The sequence below is a fragment of the Neophocaena asiaeorientalis genome, unplaced genomic scaffold, assembly GCF_003031525.2.
Source record: "Neophocaena asiaeorientalis asiaeorientalis breed wild unplaced genomic scaffold, Neophocaena_asiaeorientalis_V1.1 scaffold258, whole genome shotgun sequence".
Taxonomy (NCBI): Eukaryota; Metazoa; Chordata; class Mammalia; order Artiodactyla; family Phocoenidae; genus Neophocaena; species Neophocaena asiaeorientalis.
This window is the reverse complement of record NW_020172591.1, coordinates 5833658-5849376: the sequence shown is the minus strand read 5'-3', so window position 1 is coordinate 5849376 and position 15719 is coordinate 5833658. Positions and strand designations below refer to the sequence as shown.

The following is a 15719-nucleotide window of genomic DNA, read 5'->3' as shown; positions in this document are numbered from 1 at the left end:
CCCAACAGGAGAGACCACAGCAGTGAGAGGCCCGCGTACCGCAAAAAAAAAAATGATGACTAGGGTAGGCTGTAAGTAATGGGAAAACGCCAAATAACAGTGGCTTAAACGAAACGGAAATTCATTACAAGATTATTTCATATTCAAAATGGTTGCTTAAGCTCTAGCCATTACGTATGAATTCCCACCAGCAGAAAGGAGGAAGCAGTGATGAATAGCACACTCCTTCTTTTTAAGCAGTTGAGCTAAGTTTCACACACAACTTTCGTTCATATCTTTCTGTCCAGAAATTAGTCATATGGTTACACCTATATACAAGGGAGGCTGGAATTCTGGATCTTATTCTGAATGGCCATGTGATCATGAATCCTCCAAAAAGCTGGGGTCCTATTATTACTGAGGAAGAAAGAGATAATCGATATTGGGGGCAAAAGTAATCTGTACCACCTTAATTATCAGCTAAGGTCTTAGGCATGGATTAGAAAAAAAATAAAACTCATAAATTGTACCAGGCTTTTAAAACAACAGAAAATTAAACCACATCAAAATGAACTCACTTTGAATTAGCACTATGCATTTGGCCTAAGTTGCCAAGTACAGTTTTAAACCTCAATTACAATATAGATGGGCTGGGTAAGTTAAACAGAGCTTCCCCATCAATAAATATGGCTTTGTATTGCCAAAAAGCAGACTCAGCTATGCCAGTATTTGAACATAGTTGTTTATGGTCTCATTTCCTTTACTTTTAATAGTGGCCATAAAAAGCCAAACAAATGCATTTTATTCACATTCCTTTGAATGAAGCCTTGAATTTAAATTATGTCACTGGATCCATTAACATTTAACTATGGCTGGTGACTTATCCTCTACAGACATTCAACTTTGGAATAATAACTGCATGCAGAAAATGAGGATTAATAGCAGTCAGATAGCACATCGTATATGCATCACTCAGCATACGTTCACATTGATTTGTTTCACGTTTTGTCTGTTTGATGTGTTCTCAGTTTGTTTCTAATAATAAAGGCTATCAATAAGATGTTGGGTTTTAAGAATTTAGGAAAAATAGTCCTTTTATCAATTATCCACAAATGGTTCCCAGTACGCTGAAGTCAAAGACTGCTGTGACTCTTAACTTTCTTTCTACGTTTAATTTTTTCTTAACATTTTTTTCAGTTTTTACTATTAAGCCACTCTACTGTTACTGCCATTTAAACATTTTTCCTTTTCCTGGGTGCTTCAAGTCCCAACTTCATTGAGAGAGAAGAGACTTTCAATGAACTGAAGCCATATGAAATAATATTTTTGATAGCTAATTAACAGCACTACATTATACTCAGTATTACCTAAATATTCATATTCTTAATTTTGTCCAGAAAACGGATCACACAAAATTAAGTTGTACATTCTATGCTAAACCTAAAATTCACATTTGTTTAATTTAACTATAGTATTTCAACTACATTCTTGATCTGCTTTTATCTTCATCTTTCCATTAGGTAAAAAAACATATCCATGAACAACTGCTTATTTTAGTATGGCTACTAATACATAATTTCTGGTTCTTTTGCATCACATATAGCATTTTAGTTCTAATATCAACTTGGCATCACCTTGCAATTTCTACTGGGTAGGGAAGGGGTTTTCCTGTAACTGTGGCTAATCTCCAGGTTTGGATTTACTGGTTACTCTGGACCCTTGACAAAGTCTTCTGTATAAAGATAGCTTATTTTTTGCTTTCTACTTTACAGCTTTCAACATGCATTCATATGTTCCATCTCAACCCTCAAAATCAGATACCATCATTATTTTATAGGAAAAAAAAGGCCCAGAAAAGGGAAATAATTTTTCCATTAGCTAGTAAATAGTAAAGGTAGAACAAGGTAACTAGCACAAAAAAGTACAGTGTAAACATATATGGATGCTATGAAAATGATAAAAATGTTGAAAAATAATGTAACTCTAACAAACATTTTGAAGATATTCTAGAAGCCAGAAAGCAGATAGGCTGAGACAGAGAAAAAACACCAGGGAAACTGCTGCTAGGAGTTTCAGCAGGTCCATCCCAAGGAAACCTGGAGAAACTCCAAGCTGAAAGTCTTCAAATACAGAGTCCGAGGGGGCTGTGAGACCAATATCATGGCAATTCACTAAGAAACGTATTCAGAACAATTGAGACCCTTTCTCTTCTTCTCCTTTGCTACTACGTTTTTAGCTGACGGAAGAAGCTTTTGCCCCCAACAGTAAAAATAAAAACTAGTCTTTAATGAAAGCGGGTTATCAGTTTTGGAAACAGTTCTGGTACGGATAAACCCATGCAGAACTGAAACACACTGCGGAATTGTAGGGACCCTAACCTGCTCACTTGCCAGTTCCACCTCCATGCTCCTTCTGGGATGCCTGCTCCTGACAAAATCAGCTCACTTACCCAGAACTTGCAGTCAGCCTTCACGGTGAGGAAACTTACAATAGCTACCTCTGTTCCTCAGCCTAGTTCTTCATTCATTAAAACAAACAAACAAACAAAAACCCTTCAAATCAAGGCATCTGAGAAAAACCAGAGGCATGAATAGAAAAATACTTTTAAAAATGACTCCTGGAAATATTTTCTCCCATTCTGAGGGTTGTCTTTTCTGGGGCGAAGTGAGGGTAGCATCGACATATGTACACTACCGAATGTAAAATAGCTAGCTAGTGGGAAGCAGCAGCACAGCACAGGGAGATCAGCTCGGTGCTTTGCAATGACCTAGAGGGGTGGGATAGCGAGGGTGGGAGGGAGGCTCAAGAGGGAGGGGATATGGGGACATACGTATGCATATGGCTGATTCACTTTGGTGTACAACAGAGACTAACACAGTATTGTGAAGCAATAATACTCCAATAATGATCTATTAAAAAAAAAATGACTCCTGGAGAAACAGAGATGATTCAGGGAACAGAAGAAAACCTACAATTATAGGTATCTTTTTCAGAGGCATGTGAAAGACTATTGCATACTTTTTTTTTAATTGCATACTTTAAAAATAAACTTCCTTCCAAAAATGAATTACAGAAAATTATCAGAGAATAAGAAAAAAAATCCTGTAAATTAACATATGATTTAAAATATATAATTAAAAAATAGAATTGGCAGGACTAAAGGCAAATAATAATTCAGCTGATTAGAAGAAGAAAAAAACTCCTTGAATGTAGAAAAAGTGAAAAAAGGGATTTTAAAAATATGTGTGAGTGGCTTCTGCTGCTGCTTCTCCTTTTCCTTCTTCCTCCTTTTCTTCTGAAAATGTATGCCTTTGGCACATAATACACATTAAGTAATTAAGTAAATAAGAGCTATTATTATTTAATTATAATTGTAGCAATGAGGATGAGGGAGAGGAGGAGAGGAGTGTGTGGAGTGGAGTGTGTGCAAGGGTAGTGAGGGATGCAGGAGTCACTGTAGGCCTTGGATATTTGGGTGAGGGTTTGGTTATGCTCTCGCCAAAGAAGCACTGTGGTGATGGACTTGTACTATGATATGTAATGTTCTGTAAAAATAACTTGGCTATGGAGCACTTGAAATGTGGTTAGTATGACTAAGGAAGTAAACCTTAATTATCTTTTGTTTTAATTAATTTAAATTTAAGTAGCTGCCTCTGGCTAGATGCTACCACATTGACCAGCACAGCTCAAGAGAGCAAACAAGAACCACTGGAAGGAAAAACATGGGAACACAAAGAAGAGCTTACATTGTCTGTGAGATGAATGGGGTGATGGTGTTCAGGGCAGGGAGAGCAGATAAAAACATTTCGGTACCTCTGGCATTGAGAGCCTGGATGAGGGTGGTGGACAGAAGAATTTGGGCAAGAGGTGGGCCACTGTAATGAGGATGTCCTCAGTGGATTCATTCTTATTGGTGCTGCCTTGAGACACTGACCTCAGCTCTGACCCTACTCAGTGGCCTCTGAGGTTATCGTTTTTCTTTACATGTGCTACCCTGAGGTCAGAACTGAGATCCACAGCTTCCAGCTCAAAATTCTTCATAAACTCTTATAATTATCCTAATATTAGGCAAAATATAATGCCTGCTTTTTAAAATGTTTTTCCATAAATCTGATTTTCTGAAGCTTTAATCATTTTCTTTGTGATCCTGGGTTCTTGCTGAGCTGTCTACCACTTGACTAAAATTCTGTGAAACTTAGAACTAAATAACGAATTCTTATTAATCTATCCCTCCATCAAACGCTTTTTAAATCAGTAAGATGACATGTTCTGTGATATATTTAGACTTAGCTCCTTTTCATACTGAAAAGTTTAAAACCATTTCAGTAAAACCTGATGTTTTTTTCTAGTATTTACTGAGCTCCACGCCATGCTCATCCAGGATTCTAAAGAGCAGGAGTCTTTGGGGACTTGGAGTGGGTTATTTTAGCAGTCAAGTCAGTGCATTATTAAAATAGTCTAGATTTAGGACAATATACTCATTTATCTGTTTTGGCTGCATGGCAGTAGAAAGTAAAGGTTTCAGGGCCAGAACGAGTATACAAGCCCAGGTTAACTATCTTCTAGTGGAGTGACTTGGGTAGGTCACTGCATTCTTTACACTTCAGTTTTCTCATCTGTAATAAATATAACAAGATCTGCCGTTCCCATTCCAGAGATTGTTGTGAGCTTTGTGATGTCATGTATTAGAAAATGCTTTGTATCACTTAAAAAGAGGTACTGATTTTTTTCTTCTTAAAATCTAAATGCAACTTCTTAGCTGGTCACATTATTTTAACAATTTTATATTCCAAAGTCTACATCCTGGGTCTTTTTGTGAGCATAAAATACAGAGTAGAACTAAAAATGCATGCACATATTAAGCTATATATTACATTTATTATGTCCCTTTGATTTATTGGACTATCCACTGTCTTGTAGAGGAAAAGTGCAGCAGTGTGACCAGAGTTATTTGAATTACTCAGGACCATGAGTGCTTGTATGATTTAAAATTTTTTTCATTGTTAGATCTCATATTTCCTCAAGTACCAAAAAAAGTCTTGGAAAGTCAGTCATTTTAGGGATTTCTGTCCCCAACTATTTAAAGTATTGGCAGTGTAGGTGTGCTTTTTAAGATTGTAGAATATCACAAATTCACCTGCAGCTATACCCAAAATTGTGCTAACCGGTTGCTCTTAGACACTATGTGAGAAGAATCCTAAATGCCTACGTGTTGCATCTTCTTCTGTATACATAACAATGAACTCTTAGCATGAGAAAATTCTACAATGAGCAGGAAAATATTTTTAAAGAAAACTAAGTACAAATATTGTTCACCTTGGAAATAAAACATAAGATCTTCCCGAAACGAAACATCATTGCCTAAATTCCTACACAATGCAAAGAAATATATGTTCATGGTAATCTGTTAAATGGAGTAGCTTTCTTTTAACAATTGCCAGATGTGGATCAATGTACTTCCGCTGCTTTAAATGGTCACAATCCAGAGTCATTAACACCAGAGAGAATCTGAAGAAAGGTTAATTCAAACCATCTGAGGCAGACCCAAGTGGAATTCACAAAAAATGACGATTGATTCAGACTTTTTTTTTCTTTTTTTTTAAGCGAGAGGGAGAGTTTGCGTCAGAAACACCAGAGATTATCTTGCCTACTCTGAGACTCTTAACAATTGAATGAGTGATGAAAGGGCACAGACATGGTATTCAAACTCTGGCAAGTTTACCAATCCCAGTTTGACTGTGCAAAGAAGACCAGCACTGTCCATTACAGAAAAACTACAGTTTCACACACACTCATTTTCTTAGCTTCAACTTGGCATATGTATTAAGGGCATTTTCTGTGTAGTCAGCAAGGAAGTACTAAGATGCCTTAAGACATGGTCTCTCTCCTCAAGGATTTTCCCCAAGTTTTCTCCTTGAAGAAATGTGTTTTTCTATTTAAGTTGACTTCTGTTCATATGAAAATGAATTTGATATATCCCTGGAATTCTCAGTTTAAAGTTTCTAATGACACTGACCCTGCCTACTTGGCTGTTAAACACCAAATTACAAAATGACAGTGGCAGAGTCTACAGATCAGGTCATGACATGGCTTAGAGATAGAACCAGCCTTTTAAGCAAAGGATAAATGCTGATAAGTGTGAGAATATCACAGGTGTTCAATATGCACTTAAGCTGTTTTTCCTTGATGACGAGTATGCTGTATTTCTTTGTTATTTTCTTAGATATTGCAGAGCTGAAACATGTGCTGTGGAAGGAATCAACCAAGTAGAGGCACCCATGTTCCTGCAGCTATAAGGGAAGATTGAGAGTTACAGCCTAGCAGTGAGGCAGAAAGATAACACTCCTCCAGATGGAGTCTGTCAAGGCTTCTTGTGAACACTTAGCCCCTCTGAACATTCTAATCGTCTACAAACACATGCATCCTTCCTTCAGAGGAATGCAGGTTGCTGTCACCAACCGAAACAGTCTTCCAAAGGGAAATGATTTTATTGGAAAAAAAAATGCATTCTTTAAATCAGAGACTATACTCAATAGCCTCCTGTGACTTTAAGGAGAGTCCTCCAAGGCTTGTATTAGGCTGTGTGTGGCAAGAAGGGGATGTAAAAATTGGGAAGCTCTGCTACTAAGCACAGATGAACATAAGGGATGTGAAGAGCTAGCAGGCCAGGACTGTGCTGAACATCCAGGCAGAGAGGAGTCCAAGGAAATTATGAAGCAGGGAACAGAACTGGAGTTAAGAAACTGGCCCAGGGTTATATGCACTCACATCCCCAAACCTGAGCCACAGGAATCCATTATTATATGGCTTGATAAAGCATTGAGCGTGGGCGGAAAGAACGAAATGTAGCTCATTAGGACTGGTTCAATGGCTTTCATAAAATAACTGATTGCAATTGAAAAAGCTTAGAGCTAAAGAGGGACAAATCTCTCTCTCACCATCAAAGAGGCTTAAAAGTATGTAGTGCTACTGCAAGAAGAGAAGGACTCACATTTGACATGCTCATAACAACAGCTCCTATCATATCAATTTTTTTTTTTTTTTTGGTCTGGAAATTTGCCTGCTAACTTCTTGCTAATCAAAGCATCGTCCATGGTCCAAAAGCAACAACATCACCTGGGAGTTTGTTAAAATATAGAATCTCAGGCCCCTCCTCAGACCCACTGATTCCAAATCTTCATTTTAATAAGATCCCCAGTTGATTCATCTCTGCTGTAAAGTTTGAGACGCTTATCTCCCAGTATCTACTCTTATACCTTATCACTAATTCTCTGCATAGCTGACTCAGTAATCTTTTAATTTTGTTTACCCACTGATTATTTCCCCTCACTAGAAAGAAAGTTCCATTAGGGAAGGAAAAGGGCATGGAATTGGTGTTAAAGAAATATTCACTTAATGAATAAGTGAATTTTCCTCCAGTCTGAGATTAAGTCTGGATGATATGTTAAGGTCCCCATATCTTTACCACTAGACAATCTCACTCTCTTTTCTTTCACTTTTATCTGTAGGGAAGATAAATTTTGCTTGCCAAGCCCAAATCCCTGTCTGTGCTCTTTATCTCCCTTCCATTAGGACCTTGCTCTTTAAGTGTGTCCTTCTTCTGCTTCCATACGTAGCACACCCCCTGAGCCCCTCCCCTTTAGTTTAGGACTCTCAGTGTTAGTAAGAGAAGGGGAAGTCACTGCCCTCCTTGCCTTACATATTCTCTTTCCTGAGAACCCAGGCCTTCTTAAGAATGTTTCCTATTATTTTTATATCCTTATTTACTTATTTACTTCTCGAGGTCTTGTTTCTGTCCCCACAGTTTGATTGGTTTGAGTCAGACCCAGATTCAAAACTGGTCCTAAAACTTGTGCAATTCTCTCAGTCCCTGGTCCTTCATGTTTTAAGTGGAGATATAAGAATCTACATTGGAGTCACTGTGATAATTAAAGTGCCAGAGGCTGGCACATGGCAGGTGCTAAAGTAATTTTAGATTCTCTTTCTTGGAGGAAAGCTGAGGCTAATTTTGAAACCAGCAAATTATATCTGACCAGGAACTTGACAATAGAGAATACAGTGATTCTGTTGTTAGGAAATATCTATTGGAAATCACTTGAAATATCATGTAAGAGTGACATAACGAAGTATCCCATTGCACTATTGTGATGACAGTGAAAAATTAGGAACAATGGGGAATAAACATGTCCAACGTCTACTTGACAGAACATTATGCAGGTGGCAAAACACTGTAAGAGATGAGTGGAAAAAAAGGCAGAATTCAAATTGTGTGGTTCTGATCCTGATTATGTAAATTTAAATGCAATAGAGGAAAAGAAACAAGCTAAAAGGTTTAGAAAATGTTAACCATAATCTCTGGATTGTGTAATTATGGATGGCTACTATTTCCTTCCTTATACTCTTCTAAATTTTATAAACTTTACAAAATGTTGATTTATTGTTTTTATAACAGAAAACATAACTGAAATAAACAATAAATCCAGCAGTCTTTTATTTATTCTCATTCTTCAATTTTTCTGGAGAATTTGCATTCTAGCCTTGTTTTCTGTTACTTCAACTATCTTCTTTTTTCTTTGCTTTAAAAAAAAAAAGTCTTCCCTGAACTTTGTCAACCCGTCCCTCATTCTGCATCCTAAAGGTGAATGCTATCAAGAATTTCCTCTCTGGTCCTCTTCTCATCTTTCTTGATAATGTCATCCACTTCCTATTTCCCTAATTTCTCTTCTCAGCTTTGGATCTACATGTTCTGCAATCTACTAGACCAGTCCACCCACATCCAGCCATCATGGCCTAAACCGGCCTCTTCATTTTATTCACTCTCTCACTCATTCATTCAGCATGTATTGGCTGTCTACTACGTGCTAGGCTATCTGCTAGAGACTAGGGATATGATAAAGATAAAAGGGGGGCTCTTTCCTCAAGCAACTTTTACCTACCTTTCTCCCCTGATTTTTCCAGCTGTCAAATTCAAATGTTAGAGTCACCATTGAGTTCTTCTGCTTTTCATCCCTCCTACCAATCAAGAGGTTGCTATTCTCAGGGTATAAATTTGAGTTCAGAAACAACTTTCACTTTCGTGACCTCTTTTTTAATGCCCACTGTCAACACCCTCTCTGAGCCTTTATTTTTTCCTGGATTATCCTATGACAGCTTCTAAAGTGATGCTTTCTTCAATATGCTCTCACACACAACCCTGTCATATACAGAGCTATAAAATAAGTCCTGTGAAAACACAGTGTAGGTAATTGTGGTCTCCTATCCAGAATACAGTCAATAGATTTTCAGTGAATACTGAAAAGAACTCCTCAACTTGGCATTTATAGTCCTCTTTCAATGTATTAGGTTGAACTGAATGAAATTTTCATTTTGTAGTTCAAAAAGGGTAGAATATTAGGCATTCCTAATATTAGGAATATTAGGCAAGGTACAACCTAACAGTATTCATGTATATTTCCATCCTTATCTTCTAAGAATCCCCTTCTTTTGCCCTGCATTCCAGAATATAAATGGGATCAGTCTATGCTTTTCTTGCATGTTAACGTCCTTTGGATCCTTTGCTAATGTCGTTTGTTCTTCTCAGAGCTCCTCCAGGCATTGTCTCTCCCTTGAATATTTCTATTCATCCCTAAGTTCCACCTCAAAAGACTCATCCTCCACTGTTGAGTCTCTTCTCAACTGTTAGTAATCCTGCCCTGCAATGAGCCTGGGTGCTACTTCCTGGTTTTAATCCGCTGCACCCAGCTGAGCTCAGAAGGTGTTCTCTTGTATATACTCCCTCTACTCCCTTAGACCATCCTAATACATATTTGTGTAATTGTTAGTGCCCTCAGTTGTTTTTCTGGGTTAGTGAGTTGTACTTTAAGGGCGCATGCGCATTTTCACACTGTTTTCTGCTTCTTTATCCATTTTGGCCGTATGAAACTTCGGCCATGATTTCAATTAAAAAAAAATAAAAGCCTTTGCAAGATATGGCATCAGTTATACTATTTAGCACTTGAATTTTCTGGCTAATTTTCTTATATAGATAATGCAATTCAGTAATATGACTTCATTGTAATGACATAGGAGATATTTTATGAATCCACTTATTTCAAAACTAATTTATCTCTGACATTCTTCTTTCAAGAATAAAAATCCTCAGGTTAAATATAAAATATATATTTAAAATATAAAATATACCAGAGCATGAACATTACAGTTAAGTATTTGAAGATGTATTCACTCCTACCTTATATATATATAAACAAGAATCTACAAGTATACTGTTTTAACCTTATTTCAGTAACATATATTTCATGTGCATAATAAAACATTAAAATGATGATTATGAGCCAAAAAATCTACTAGAAAAAAATGTAGTATTCTGTGATTAATATGAAGGACTTTGGGCCAGACTTGCGTTGACTGTCCAATTGGAATCTCAGTTCATTCATAATATGGAGACCATACCCATCTCCCTGGATTGTAGAGAGAGTTAAAATGTAGTAACGTATGTTAGGATATTATCTAGCACAAAGTTAATAACAAAAATTATAGTTTTATTAATAAAAATAAATGACAAGAATAGCATTCCCTAAAGTTGTTATGATTCTAGAAGTTTCCTTACAGATTATATATATGTATATAAGCATATATATATAAAATGATGTCATACTTAGCAGTCCATAATAAGCAACCAAGCGTTTAAGAAGATTATGACAGCATTCCTAGTATTACATTGAGAGAGAAAGAGAACAGCCTCCCCGCCCCGTCTGCTGCAGCAAAATTTTGGCTGAAGACATGAAGAGCAGTAAACAATGCCAAGCCTGGGAGTAGTATTTAGGAAGCGTCCATAAGGCAAAACTCATACTGCAGTTTGGCGTCTTTCCCTTAGCTGGTGAAAGTGAAAGGGGACATTTCAAAAATTCTTTCCATCTTAACCTAAGACCAGAAAAACCCTTTTGCATACAGCCTGAAGAAATTTTGGCACGTGGTTTGCCTGATTTTCTACCTGACATTAATTATCTAATTAATTTTGATTAATTAGAAACATATAATGAATATTTGGGGTAACTGAAAAAAAATAGACCAAATGTCTGTTTTAGAGTGTGTAATCTCATGAAAAACAAGAACAAAAAAGTAATGGGGGGAAATATCGACAAAGTCATTTATCCATCAAATAATTAAATAAATATTTATTGAACTCCTGCTGTTGTCCAGGGACTATTCTATATGCTGAAGATTTCAGTGAAAAAAATCAGTAAAGGAATTAACTAATGTCAAGACGATATTGATTAGAAAAACCATGATACAGGTCCCTGACTCTCTGAGAGTCCAATAGCCAAATTCTATTTTGATTTGACAATGTAACAGACTATTTGAATAAACCCTGATTTATTACACAAAATCTATTAACAAACCACAAGATGAATTTTAAAATGATCCTAGAAAATTTAGGAATCAAGAAACTTTTGATGAGGTAATATGCCACTTCTCTAGTACCCAGATAAATCGTAACAAAGCTGATTAATGCCTATTGACAATATACTGAATACATTTTTTAGTGGTTAAATAACAGCTTCATCCTTTTCCAATTCACGTAAATACCCCAAAGTTCAAAATTAATATAGTGAGTTGCTAAATGAGTCTGAAGATCAGGAAACAAACAGTTTCTCACCTGAAATATATCCTGTAGAAATTTAGTTAGATTTTAAAATACCAAATATATATATATATATATATATATATAAAACCAAATATGAAATGTTTTCACTTACTCTGAGTGAAACCTAAAAAGAGAGAATGGTCCTAAGGGTTTTATAGTATCCAAGAGGAATAGTAAGTCCTGTTTGGAAATTTCATACATGATTCCACTGAGAAATTTCTGAGGAAAAAAACACAATCTATTTCACATATCTCTGAGACTAGCCTATTAGATTTTGTTCAATATCTGAAATAATGCAGTTTCCTTTTTCAGAACACACAGATTTATTTTAATGAATTCATTCTCCTGTGCAAAAATATTATGTGACGCTGCCTACACTCTGGAAGGGGGGGGTGACAGTGGCATCTGCACCTTCCTTCTCTCCCACAATAACTACCCACCACAGCAAGGCTCTTAATAAGTGCTTGTGGAATGAATAAATTAAGGCTCTCATAATTACACATTGCAGAGAAAATTAAATAAGCACAATGCGTTCATCTCCTTCAACTGCTACAAATATTCACACTCACAGGTGTACACTTGCATACTTCTGGTATTTCAAGATCAGTTGTTAAACATTAGCCATTTTTAAAGTACATTTAAGAAAACAAACCTTACTGCATAAAATATTTTGGACTGATACTCGAGGTGAATGCCAAGGAAAGACTTAAAAGATGTATTGATCTTCTCAGCAAGGTGGAAAATGTCTTCTGTTTTTTAAAAGGCAAATTACAAATATTGGTTTTACTGACATGAGCATATGTTCAAGTCAAAGATCATCATAAAGAATTAACGATCCCATAATTGGCATCTCCGATCAATATATATCCTGATGTTGAATTTGAAGCTTAATATTTTTCACATAAGGCATAAGGCCCAGGATCAATGATTCAACTGCTTTCACAGCAAGATGAAAGATTACTTTCTTATGCTGTCAATGCTAAATAAAGCATATGTAAAATCGGTTCTTTCAATAACGAACAACCTCAACCTTTAAATATATACAGTGCTGAAGACTAAAGCATCAGTGAAGAAGTTACAATATTTTATTCGCAAAACCCAACAATACTGAGTCATCCCTGGGCTTTCGTCTCTAGTGCTCATTCTACCTGGGAAGGGCAAGCCATTTTATTTAGCCATTTAAAAAATATCACTTACTAGCAGGATTCCCTCAGATAAAATCATTACTTAGCACATTTCTCTTAAAGTCAAATTATTTAATTTTTCATTAAGAGAGAATTTTGGATATTTTTTAAAGCTGTTACAGTGATGAAAATCCCTAAAAAAGCCAGAAATATTGATATTTGCTAACAACTTGCAGCACAGACAAAAAACATAATTGTTTAGACATCTTAGAATCAAAATAGCCTTGGACAATGGCATTCTCGGCATAGCAAATCATACATGCTATAGACAATGATCAATGTAGGCTTAAGGATAAAAGACCAACCATAGAGAGATTAGTTTAAATAAAACATTCCAAATCCTCCCTCATTTTCCCTCATTTAAACACCCAAACAAAACATGTGGTACCTTTTACTTTTCTGAATGAGTAGTTTCCAATCAATGTTTCCTCGGTTAGAGACAACAAGCTGAAGAACCTACCGAAACAAAAGAAAAAAATTCATATATAGATTTATTAGCTAAATATTGAAAACTGTAACTCACCAGCAAGCAAACGCATTCGTATATCCAGATAATAAATCTACGTCTTGAGATCTGTAGCACAAAAAACGCAGTACTTGAATTTTTAGGAAGCCCAGTAAGGAATTTAAAAACATTTTACTGTGAGATCACATATAGCAGATGCTTTGAAAAATGGATTAAAAAGAAAACAAAATAAAATGTAAAAAAACCCAAACCATTACCAGAGCATATGCAGCGATACCACCCAAGTCTAGCCTTTGAGAATTGCTGCAGAATCCTTCTCCCCTAGCATTATCTCCGCGGGCTGGCTCAGGCTCTCTAGTTCCAGACAGACGCAGTCTGCAAGCCACCAGCTCCTGTCTGTGTGTGTCGGGGAAAGGGAAGCTGCAAATTAGAAAAAGTCCCCGCAGTGGCGAAAAGGAAAATAAGGCGAGTGGGAGAGGGTGAGAGAGCTCACTAGCCTCAGAATTTTCGAGAATGATGACAAGCCACCCAGTTCCGCCATCATTCACTGACAATAAGATGTAGCCCTGGCATATGATTTAGAGGTTTGCATAGGGGCTTCTGGTATCAAATGCCTGACAGGCATCTTAATTGCCTCCATCCAAGTGTGTCCCCAGGAGTCGAGTCTATAAGCCTATGAATGTCATCATCTGTTCTCCTTTGTGTTAATGCCAGACACACACACACACACACACACACACACACACACACACACACACACCCCATACTTAAATAGAGAAACCATTTTCCGGCATATAGGATTACAAAGAGGTTGGGCTACATAAACTGGACATGACAAAATAGTTTATGGGAATCTTTATTATCTGCATTCATGGCATCAGAGATTTTTGAGGTTTTGTCATTAGCAGAAAATTACAATATTTTTTGAAACTGAGTATCACATATTGCTTATTTATATTCCAAATAAATAACTGTGCTCATTAGAGAAATGTTTACATTTATGTATATTTTTTAATGGAAAATTCAATCCCCTTGTAACTGTGATAATTACGCACTTGGCAATGGTTTCCTGACAAGGGAGAATGCAGCAAAAAACAGAGGATTAGGAAACCAGGGTTGATGTGTGATTTCTGGGGGCCATCTATTTTATTCCCTTCACATAAAAAAGCAAAAAAGAGGTAGCAACCAGCTTGAGTATCGAGACTTTACAGTCCCTGAGGACCAAGACAGGGAATTGAATCTCTAACATAATCAGTATCCCCTTTATGTTAGCAACTGAAAGTAACAGTTGATATCCCAGTTTTACAGTGCCCCTTATGTAGGGAGGTTAAGTATGGAATAATTCCCTGCATTTATGTCCTGGACAAAAGGGATGGGGAAAATGTTAATAAATAAATTAATTTTTACAGCATTCTTAGCTCCCTGCATCAGTGAATGTAGCAAAATGCCATGTGTACCAAAAGGGCTGGCTGTGAAGAAGACTGCTGGGAGGGAGCATCACCATGGTTACCGGAAACAGAAAGTAGGAAAAAAAATAAGGTGATGTAGAGAAGATGGAAAGAGACTACAGTGGAGGAAATTCAGAGACAATGACATGCTTCATTTTCTTCTTTCTGGAAAGAACTGTCTATCAGTTTTATATTAGATTTCAAATGCATTAGGATGAATCTGCATTCTCTATCAGCCACCTTTCTTCTCTACTTTTTGATCACTAGCTAATTTTGCTTTCATAAGTTTGGTTCTTTTGTATGACATGGATCCTGACACTCCTTGCCTCTGACCCTCTCCTGGATTCATGGACACCTCTGAACCTAGTCCACACCCTCTGCCTCACAGTTGTGAAAGCTGAGGCCCAGGGAATCTGACCAAGGTCACAAAACTGACAGGAGATCCAACAGAGACACCATCCCAGTTTCCTGGTTTGGGTCCCCTGTTCTTCTTCTCTCACCAAGTGACTTTCTTTATGTGCTCTCTTCCATTCTGTTTGCAAGCACAACAAATTCCAGAAACACCCTTTGTCTTTGATTTTCTAAGCCTTCTTCTACATGTTAAAGCAGAGATCTTCCTCTTTAACATTATGCATTGCAATTAATCTAAGGACTAGCTTTGTTTAATAGCTGTGCTGTACTGTACTGGACGTCTGGAGAATCTGGGGTAATTATGTCACTGCTTTTCTTTCATTTCCAGTCTGGCAGTCAGATTGGCATGATCGCCCTTTTGTGAACCTATCTTGTAGAGCCTGAACTTAATCAGCATTTACTAGGCACTCCATCCTCCCTGGCATCATTCTTTCTGCAAGCATGAAATTGGGCAATCGAATTGAATCAGCCTCCCAATGTTCTTCCTAGTTATAGACAATGTGAACCTTCCTGGGGTTACCCAAATAATGAAGCTGCAAAATTGAGAGCTCATGTAAAATTAAAAAAAAAAAAAAAAAAAAAACACT

General features: G+C 36.8%; 1 protein-coding gene across 3 annotated transcripts in view; it reads right to left on the bottom strand.

The window, feature by feature from the left end:
- MAP2 (microtubule associated protein 2) overlaps positions 1 to 15719 on the bottom strand; it is a 276003-nt gene that overhangs the window by 128988 nt on the left and 131296 nt on the right. For all 3 annotated transcript variants that reach the window (XM_024738399.1, XM_024738400.1, XM_024738401.1), the window contains exon 2: positions 13196 to 13263. The gene's annotated coding sequence lies outside the window, so the exon portion shown is untranslated. The remainder of the gene's footprint in view (positions 1 to 13195; positions 13264 to 15719) is intronic.